The sequence below is a fragment of the Anabrus simplex genome, chromosome 2 (assembly GCF_040414725.1).
Source record: "Anabrus simplex isolate iqAnaSimp1 chromosome 2, ASM4041472v1, whole genome shotgun sequence".
NCBI classification, from domain to species: domain Eukaryota; kingdom Metazoa; phylum Arthropoda; class Insecta; order Orthoptera; family Tettigoniidae; genus Anabrus; species Anabrus simplex.
Window position 1 is genome coordinate 823,636,024 of NC_090266.1, and position 11,115 is coordinate 823,647,138.

At 39.9% G+C, this 11,115-nt stretch overlaps 1 pseudogene; it reads left to right on the top strand.

The window, feature by feature from the left end:
* Nucleotides 1-9,018: 9,018 nt before the first annotated feature.
* Nucleotides 9,019-9,955, top strand: LOC136863700 (uncharacterized; annotated as a pseudogene).
* The last annotated feature ends 1,160 nt before the right edge of the window (nucleotides 9,956-11,115 follow it).

Here is an 11,115-nt window from a genome sequence, read left to right on the forward strand (position 1 = left end):
GTATGAAATGTCACGTGTATCACGAAGAAATAGTGAAAAATCGCCAAATGAATTGTGTAGTTTCCTGAAAGACTGCGCTGACAGTGAAGTAGACACAAAATATATCTGAACTTTACTTTTGTTAAAGAAGAATTTTTACTCAAATTTTTCAGTGAGAAAGTATGTCCCAAGGCAGGACAAGGAAACGTTTTGTGTTCCAAGAATTTTTATTTTGAATATTGTGGCACCAAACCATTGTATGTGATGAACAGTGATGTCATTGGTGGCTTGAGAAGCAACAGTTTCAAACATAGAAAATACTGCTTGCGGAAAAATTGAACTGCAGACAGCGAAGTCTATTCTTGGAAATTTTCCCTCCTGAAGCAGATGAGAGAAGATCTACGTAAAGAAATGTGAACAGTATAATCCAGGCACGTACGACGTTTTCAGAAGAGAGTTGTTTCATTGGCCAGCAGAGAGAGTAGTTTTACATCATACACCACGATGTCATATGACAGCGTCACACAAGAGTATAGTGCGTTCCACAGCCTATAGAATTTCTTCAGTTACCGTATGTGATATGAGTGAACAATCTAATTTGAAGTCGTGTGTATAGAGTTTCAGTGTATTAATACCATTTACAACAGAAACCCTCAGATCCAAACTAATAATACTTTGTACTTTTTGTACTTCCCCGGCAATTAACATTAAAATCATATATTGTTAAGTGCAGTAACGGAACATGTAATGAAACGTTTGTTCACGATTCTGTGTATGCATGTTAACCCTTAAATTCCCTGCGTGTCCATATGGATACGTATGTAATATCACCCTAATTCTTCATTGGTAATTTTTGTCTTTAACAATTTGGGTTGGTAACAATTCAAACTGGAAAGGGAAAGTTTAATATATCCAATGTTTCATTTTCTGTTGCTGGTTCATTGTTGAGTGGCAGTTATGAGCTGCTGAGTTGGGAGTTTAAACTTTGATGTGGAAATGATGGACATTGACACAGAGTAAATAGCTTTCTTAGTTCATATTTTTTAAGTTTCTTATTTAGTTGTTTCTGGCAGTATAAAACATTGTAGTTATTACAGGCTATGTGCTTAAATGGCAAATTATCAATGAGTCTAGTGTTCAGGACCTCGTTTACCCTACCGTTTCCATATGGACACGGTGGGCAGATGTAGAGTCACAAATTCTATTCATTGCAGTTGTGTTGTATGCATAATATGTATTCGGTCATAAATATAACAGCACATATAATAATATAAATTGTATTATTACTATTATCATGAACATGACGGAGTACTACTGAAGTACTGTACTACTGTTCTATTATCTCCGTAGGTCGCTGTCAAGGATACTAAATTCTTATCTAACAGTTCAGGAGGCCCTCGACATTCTCTTCAAAGAAGATGACAGTTCCCCAGAAACAGATACAGTGTTCATAGCACCTCCCGATCCAGCAATTTTGACGGATGAAGATTCAGGGGATGAGGATGGAGGTATACCTGACAACCTAAATTCTCGGCAACAGAAGTGAGACTAGCTGACAAGGAAGTGGAAACTGAGCCACGAAACCTTGATTACTTGACCAAACACACGCAAAAACAGTGGGTAGATGGTGATTTAGAGTGTAATCTTAGGACATTTCCTGATCCCGACTTTAGTATTTATTGTGCAAAAACCCCAGTTTAGATTTTTTAAGAATTCTTCGATGATGACATTGTTAAATTATTGGCTGAAGAGTTAAACAACTATGCTGTTTTCAAAAACTGTCCAAATCCGTTGATAACTTGTGAAGGAATACGTTGCTTCCTTGGTATCCTTATTTTAAGTGGTTACAACCCTCTCCCTAGTAAGAGATTATATTGGGATTCTAAGTATGATACATGAAACGAGCTTGTAACGAATGCTATGAGAATAAACCGATTTGAACGAATCCTTCGGTTCCTCCACTGTATAGACAGCAACAAAATTGATCTAAATGAAGAGCTGTGGAAACTTCGACCTCTCCTTGACAAAATACTACTAAAATGCAGAGAACACGTTTTCCCTGTAGCTGTCTTACGATGAGTCGATGATAAAATATTTTGGGAGACATTCTCTCAAACAATTTATTAGGGGCAAACCAATCCGGTTTGGCTACAAGGCATGGTGTTTATGCACAACGTCTGGGTACTTGGTTAAATTTTCTATCTATCAAGGAAAGTGTCGCCATCCCAACACCGAATATGAGACCCACTTTGGAAAGGCAGCCATGTCGTTGATTCAAATGATCGATGACTTCAGTATTGAAATGAAAAGTTGTCCTTCCTGTTTTTCTTTGATAACCTGTTGTCATTTCTGCGTGAAGAAGGATATAGTGGAACAGGTACAATTAGGGAAAACAGGATCCCCAAACCCTGTCCTTTACCTCCAAATAAAAGTATGATCAAGAAAGAGAGGGGACATTTTGAACAGTTTCTGTGTAAGGACGATGGGGTTCTGGTAGTAAAATGGATGGATAACTCTGTTGTGGCCGTGGCATCAACCTGCGCTGGTGTACATCCATTGTCTTCAGTAAAGAGATATTCGGTAAAACATAAACACTTTATCTGCATTGAACGGCCTGATATGGTTGGAGGATACAACAAGTTTATGGGTTGCGTGGACCGAATGTTTCAGAATACTGGCATGTACAGGATAAACATTAGAAATAAGAAATGGTACTGGCCGATTCTGTCCTGGCTCATTGATGTATCGGTCCATAATGCTTGGCAGTTGAAAAGGCAAGGAGGAGTCAGACGAAACAAACTAGATTTCAGGCGACAAATTGTACTAACGTACTTGAATCGATACAAGAATAACATAAGTGCAACAGGAAGGACATCTGCTGGCTTAGGTTCCACATCTAAGAAGCGAGTTCCAAGCGACATCAGGTACGATGGCTACAAACACTACATTGTGAAGATTGAAAAGGAGAGAATGTGTGTAGTAGAGTGCTGTGCAAAAAATTCATCGGCTGTACTCACCAAATGCGGTAAATGTAATGTTGGAGTCTGTGTGGAATGTTTCGCGAAGTACCATGAATGCCAATGAACTGACTGTATGTATGACAGATCTTCAATGCAGGCAGCAGGAAGTTAATTAATATCTTCTATCAATGTTTATTTGATTTTACAATAGTAAGGAACTCTCAGATTACAGATAAAGACGATTGTTTCTGCCAACAATATCTCTCTGGTGCATTATTTTCACAATCTCGTGTGATAAATTTATACCAGGAAATCTGTATGATATTAGACTCAATCCAGGGTAACTCATGATTAACATGATATAGTGACTATCTAAGTGCCCAGTGTGTCCATATGGACACGTTCAATTTCACCAATTCTGTGCAATAAATTTTTAAAATAACTTATTATTAAATTGTTTTAGATGCATTTGAAGTTATTTATCCCAAAACATTACAGAAAAATTCAAATAAAATAATATGGGCAGTTAAGGGTTTTAAGGTGTATATTGGAAAATCCCTGTAAAACATTCAGATAATATGCTTTCAGTCTCCCATTAATACAAAATATAATACTATGTACTGAAAGACCGTAATACTTTTTTTGTCATTTTCGAAAAATTTTTCAAACGGGACATGTTCCTTTTCTTTATTTAGAGATTCAAATATACCATATAATACAACAAAACAGGCCCCTCTCGGTGTACATTTATTTAGTGAGTGTCGAATTTCCTTTCCTTGTTTTTCCAGAATGCTGGATTTTCCTTAGGTGTACGATATGAAGGTATACTTTCCTTACGAATAAGGAGGGCCAGCAAATTTCATGCAGTAAAGTGTGCCAGGCTGAGTGGCTCAGACGCTTGGGGCGCTGGCCTTTTGACCCCAACTTGGCAGGTTCGATCCTGGCTCATTCCGGTGCTCAAATACGTCAGCCTCGTGTCGGTAGATTTACTGGCACGTAAAAGAACTCATGTGGGACTAAATTCCGGCAATTCGGTGTCTTCGAAAACCGTAAAAGAGTAGTTAGTGGGACGCAAAGCAAATAACATTAATATTATCATTAGTAAAACGTTAGAATAAAAACAAGCATCAATTATCCTTTGTCCACAGTGAGGTTTTCAGGGAGGGTTAAATAAATACAGTAATAGGGGTTATAAGAGTTCGTACCCCAAATATTATCTACGCAAATCTTATAGCACAGTCATCCTGCAGGCAAGTGGATATTTGAGTCTCGAATGCATTTTAACCTATTACTGGAAAATCCTTGGCCCTATTGACAACAGTAGACATTGTAACAGTTGGATAATATCAATAAATAAAATCATGAATAAAAATATATAATTCAATAACATTACTCAAAAACTGAAAAAAATACTTGAAATAAATTAAATTAATAAACATAATAACAATAATTCATCGAAATGTCCGTAGTATGGGCGCCAGAGTTCACCACAATGGATCCCTCGAATATAGATAGAGCATGATAATTCTTTATCTCCCAGGCCATGTACATAATGCTGCGTACTGGTACATCTGCTTCAGGCCTTACCTAACCTTCTGAAAACGACTAAATAGGTAGGAACTGCACCTAGGTTCATCAATAACTCCACTGATTCTAAAATATCTAACTATATTCTTAATAAAATCCGTGCATGAGCACCTCATCAACACACCAAAACACACCTATAATACACAAACAAAAGATTGCTGGATGACTCCATATTTACAACAACAATGAAAACAGTGGGAAAACGAAAGCGAGAACTAAGCAACAATTTGTAGTTAGTTCGTTGAACAATGTACATATATGTAGATAAGAACCCTTCACTGTCTCTATATCAGTACTACTAGCCCATTCTCATAATCGGCACTTATAAAATCACACAGATACTGTGTTCACAGACTTTAACACTTGTTGTAAAGATATATACATTTGAGCAACACACGCTTGTCGATCCTGAACATAAATTATGAAAAGTCTGAGATAGCTTTCACCAACGTATAATGCCAGGCCGCCACAAGTGCTACAATACCAATTGCGTAAGCACTCCACAATTTGTCGATCAGCCACTTTCCACGAACTTTTGAAGTCCAGTCCAGTATATTGCAGCAGCGTCACTCCAGTACCGCCTATCAGCACTACTTCCTTCCCGTACAGTCTGTCCGCACTAATTCCTTCTCGTACAGTGTGTCAGTTGTTGTTCTTGTCCGTACCGAGTGTCTCGTTCCCGCCGTTTGATCAATCTTTATAGACATCAGCATTGCCCTTCCACTCACATGATACGTCTGGATTGGTCCTTGCCAGCCAATCATGGTAGATCCTCTTGTCAAGACCATGCCCTGAACTTCATCTTGGTCCCAAGACATAAACAAACTCTCTGGTGTATCACATGAGTCATAGAGCTTTCCTAGTACAACATCAACAATCTCATCTCATCCGAATGGGATATATACATCACTCATAGAACTTCCCGACAACTAGTAGATCTCAACAAACACTGGGATGCCCGCATGAGTCATACAAATTACCAGAGTCCAATATAGAAATGTTTTCCCAGCTGTAAAACAAATTACTCATACTACATATATGGAGACCTCCCAGCTTACAAATATTAATGACAAAATATACCACTGAAATGTATGTATGTTGGATTTTCAGCCCGAAGCCTGGTTTGATCCTCTACAGCTCCACCAACAGCTGTCATAGATAGCCTAGGTGTCACTGAAGAGGCATACTAGGGAAGTGAGGAGTGAGGTTGTTTCCCGTTGCTTTCTTCACTGAGCCAGAAGTTGCTATTGCATATCATATCAGTCTGCCAAGCCCACTGAAATGCATGCACCAACCGACCCTATGAGCGATATTTTCAAACCATTCAGAACATGGACTGGCTGCATAAGGAATGGCATTACTGGCATCGCTCATACCTCGGTCATTTCCATATTGTCAAAGCCAAGGATGAGACTGAGACAGGTCAATGAAAGTAAAATTTATTCTAGCCCATACCAGAAGACATAGTGCACTGTAAACACTTCATCCTGCCAGCAAAAGCAGACCACTGAAATACTGACGATAATAATAATAATAATAATAATAATAATAATAATAATAATAATAGTAATAATAATAATAATAATAATAAATCGAATACTGACAATAATATTTCCCACTTCTACATGTAGTGTGAGGGTGTGATATATGTACGATCACAACATATACTCAATTAGACGGCACAATCTAACGTAGAGACATATGGACTTTTCAACTAGAATATCACATCGTCTTAGGAAGGACATCAGGTCTCAAAGACCCGGCCAAGTGCGTACTTCTTTTAAATTGTAATAAATGTGTAAATAAATGTGAATAGTTGCGGGTCGTTTCCCGGCAGATCCTGCGTTGGAATTTTCAACTAAAATATCCATCGTGAAAAGAAGGACATCAGGTATCAAAGCCCCGGCCAAAACCGATATGAGTGTAGGTGACTCCAGAGATATCTGGGAAAAGCCGAAGAAAGTGTTTTAATATTTTTTCTTATTCTCCCTCTTCTTGGTCACATGGAGGGTTGAATTCACGACTGCATGTTTCTGTGGTGGTTGATAGTGTGATGTTTTGTATGTATATGAAGAGTCTCCCAGTCAGAGGAATCGGCAGAGAATCGAAGCCAAGGGTGAAAGGAGATTTACAGACATTTGTATTGAATTTTCTCTCCCTTTTTAATAATGATATAATGATGTGATGATAACAACGGTTATAATAAAAACATAGTGAGGCTGTATTATTTAATTTCTTTATTTTAGCCTTTCATTTGCAAGTTTCTACAGTTTGTCACCAAGTACACTGAAAAACAAATTCTTATTTGTATACCTTGTGGAGTTGACCAAACAATCATACACGTCCAGCTGGAGGTTCACAATGTTGACATTATGAGATCAGAGAACACCTAATACACTATGCACGTACACCAAGAAGTGCTTCTACTCTAGACTAGAATTTTACTGGCTGGACACTGAAGTTGGGTATTATGACCCATTCGGAAAATGTTTGATTGCTATTTTGGCCATTCAGCTGTCCTATTAATGGTCGCATTCTCCGCCACACTGGTTGAACTTGTGAGATTTGTGCTAAACTTTGAGTGCGTTATGGTGTTTTCTCCATTCTTGCACACTATACAGTATAACATGGATTGTCCATCATACCGATACGGTGTTACTGGTTGTTGGTTAGGATCTATTCACGCACTTCCGTATACCAGTGTTCACGTACTGGGTATGGAAGTACTTTATTACTAATGTTTCTCCAGATTCGATTCCACTTCACCGCTAGTGCAGTCTTCGTGGTCCGTGACTTCATGTAATTGCTACGTTAGATGGAGGTATAGACATCTCTGGAAGTTTTCGTAGTGATTAGTATATCAGGAAGGAGGTAAATGAATTCGAGTTTTATGATCCGTAAAGGGAAGCCGGATGTTCCTTGCCGGTTGCATCATTGTTCCATTATTGTAGAAAATGTTGTAAGCATAGATGGTCTACGCCTTCCAAACCCATTCTGTTTCTATTTTTATTCTTCTCAATTTTCCTTATACCGAGAGGACACAAATAGGGCAAATGACGACGATGGGATAGGAAATCGTCAAGATTGGAAAGGAACCACCGAGGGTTTCATTGAGGTATTTGCATTTGCCTGGTCATCTGCAAGTTGCGTATCAAATCTCCGAATCCCGAACACGTCTTTCGTACAGGACCAGCGAGAATCAATTGGTGGCGCTTCAAGGAAAAAGAGGCCGATGTCGTCATACGAATAACATCAACACCGATTACTACAGCCGAAGAGAATTGGATAAAACAGAAGGAGGCTGCTCATAACACCACATGTACTGTCCTTGGATTTTTAAAAAAAGGAGGACGGTGATTATTTGACAAAGATACATTGCTCTGGAGCGATGAGTTCAGAAATACAGTACGAAAGAAGAAACGGCTTTACCATGAGTTTCTTTCCAACAAGGAACCGTCTCGTTGGAATGCCTACAAGGTAGTCCGTAGTGATGCAAATAAGATCATAGCTACAACAAAAACAGCACATTTTGCAACTCTGTATGTGAAACTGGAAACGAGTGCGGGCGAGGGGGAATTATACCGACCCACCGAAGCGAGGCATCTCAAAACACAAGACATCCAGCGCTTCTATGGCATCAACGATGAAACAGGAAACTTACTGGTCGGTTATAAGAAGGCAAGAGAGAAATGGCGGAGCTACTTCGAGAAGGTCTCAACTGAGGAATATCCCCATCCACCAATCCCAGTCACTACTGCTGTAAAAAAATCTGGCAGAGACATTGATATTGAAGAGGTCAATGTTGCTTTAAAAGAAATGAAGCCGGCGAAAGCTACTGGCCCAGACGATCTTCCAGCAGAACTTTGGTACTCTCAACAATGGGTAATTAAATAGGGTCGAACACCGAACGATTGGGGACTCAACACCACTGAATACATCTTAAAAAAATGGGAGCCCGGCAGAATTTATGCTGATTACGGACCGATGCGACTTTTGTGTCACGTGACGAAGGTATTCGAACGGGTTCCTTATAAAGGGATGCGTGAGATCGTTGAGCTTTCCAGAACGTTAGCTCGATTTTTGAAGAATTATGGCACAAACGACTCAATCTATGCTGCACGGCCCTTGGTTGAAGAACAAACCGAACCACCTAGCTTTCCTTGACTTTGAGAAGGCCTTTGAAAGCATACCGCATGAACTCATGTGGCTAGCACTGTGAGAGCACGGCATACCAGAATACCTTGTCAACTGGGTTCAGCTGCTTTAAGTAGACTCATGGAGCTATGTTTAGGCCATCGCAGGAGGATCCATTGACTTTCCCATAGACACTGTAACAGTAGACCTGCACCGTTCTTTGCCATGGACGCTTCTCTACCCAGACGATATCATGTTGGCCTTTGAGACCCAGGTTTATCTGCGATGCTAAACCCAAGAATGGAGCTATCGGCTGGCGCAATACGGCCTGCGCCTAAATGAAAAGAAGACTGAATATATGACGCAACATATGCAAGCAATCGGAACAGTTCATGTAGACGGTGAGGACCTGCCGCGAGTGACAAGATTCAAGTATCTTGGCTCCACGATCACTGATGATGGCCGACTTGTCGAAGAGGTCAATGCAAGGATATATGCAGCCTGGATGAAATGTTGAACAACAACCGGCGTCACTTGCGACCGGAGGATGAAAAATAGTCTCAAATCAAAAATCTAGCGTACTGTCATCCGACCTGTTGGACTACATGGTTGCGAATGTTGGCAGACTACGACTGAGACAACATTATTTTTTCAATTTTGCTTTACGTCGCACCGACACAGATAGGTCTTACGGCGACGATAGGATAGGAAAGGGTCATAAGCAGGAAGGAAGGAAGGAAGGAAGTGGCCGTGGTCTTAATTAAGGTACAGGCCCATCATTTACCTGTTGTGAAAATGGAAAACCGCTGAAAACCATCTTCACAGCTTCCGACAGTGGGGTTCGAACCCACTAGATCCCGGAGGCATTCTCACGACTGCGTGCCCCTAACCGCACGGCCAACTCGCCCGGTACGACTGAGACAGAGCGTCGGCTGGGTGTCATGGAGACTAAGATGTTGAGGTGGACAGGTGGCGTCACTAAACTGGATCGCATCTCCAATGAATCCATCAGGGAGAGATTTGGCTTTGCACTGATTCAAGAAAAAAGGCTCGAAAGTCGTCTACGATGGTTTGTTCATGTACTAAAGGTAGACGCCAACATTATCACGAAGACTGGTTACATGACAGAAGTCGCTGGCTGGAGACCAAAAGGACGACCAAAACAGCGATGGGCCGATACCCTTCACAAAGATCTGAAGAGTATCAGTCTCCACCCTGACATGGTCCAGGACGAAACTAAATGGAGACAACGAATCCATGCACAGGACCCCACGAGCAGGAGGGACAAACGCTGAAGAAAAAGAAGAAAAGCATTTGCCTGATGTGAAAATAGCAAATCACGGAAACCGTATTCAGGGCTGCCGATTCAAAGCTTTGTTGTCATCTGCTGAGTTATGAAGTACTGTAGTCCAAGCAATGAAAGTAGATGTCCAAGGCAGGTCAGTAGCTGCTGAGCACGACATGGGACTAGAGAACTTCAAATAAATCATCTGCGTGTGCTTTCTGAGTTCTAGCTTTCGAATTCCAAGTGTGAACATACTTACAGTACCTATGTCTGAAATAACAAACTGAAGAAAATCGCGAAATAATCCAATAATACTATATATTTCCTTCTAGTGCATTTTGTATAAATAATATTTTAATTTAATTTGTCCGTAGAATCACAAGGTGATCTTTCTAAAACATATGAGGTGGGGTCATATGAGACTAATGTTTGTAATGTGTCTATACCGTATCGATAGATACAAGTTATAATATTAAGAATATAATCGGCTATTATTCACCCAGAAAACTCCATCTAAGTTTATTCGCCTACTAATATCACTCCACGCCATCTTTCCGCTGACAGCTAGGAACATACGTGCTTGGTGCAGTAGCTTATTTCCTCACTCTCAAGTCTTTCCAGCCCAACGTTTGCAACAGCTTCGTAACCCTACTGTACTATTTTGTCATAAATCGACGAAAATTAATTGCGCTGCTTTCCTTCGAATATTTTCCAGTACCTCATTTAAGTATCTTCTTGAGAGTCCCATACACTAGAACCATACTCTAATTGGGGCCTTGCCGGTGACTTATTCACTCTCTCCTTCACATCCTTGCTACAACCCCTAAATACCTCCATAACCGTATTAAGAAAGCTGCAACCTTTATTAAAAACCTCGTTAATGTTGCTACCCCAACATCAGATGGAGTTTTAAAAATTAGGAAAGAGCTTAATAATATGATATTATAATTGTACTTGAAGAGGACAATTTCGGGTTAATATTCCTTTATAGGAGGAGGAATTGGAAACTGGAGTAATATACCGAGGGAAATGTTCGATAAATTTCTAGCTGCCTTGAAATCTCTTAGAAAAAAACTAGATTAGTATATGATTTGGAATGCGCATTTTGGGTGACGACGCTAAATGCAGATCACGGTGATTGATTGATTGATTGATTGATTGATTGATTGA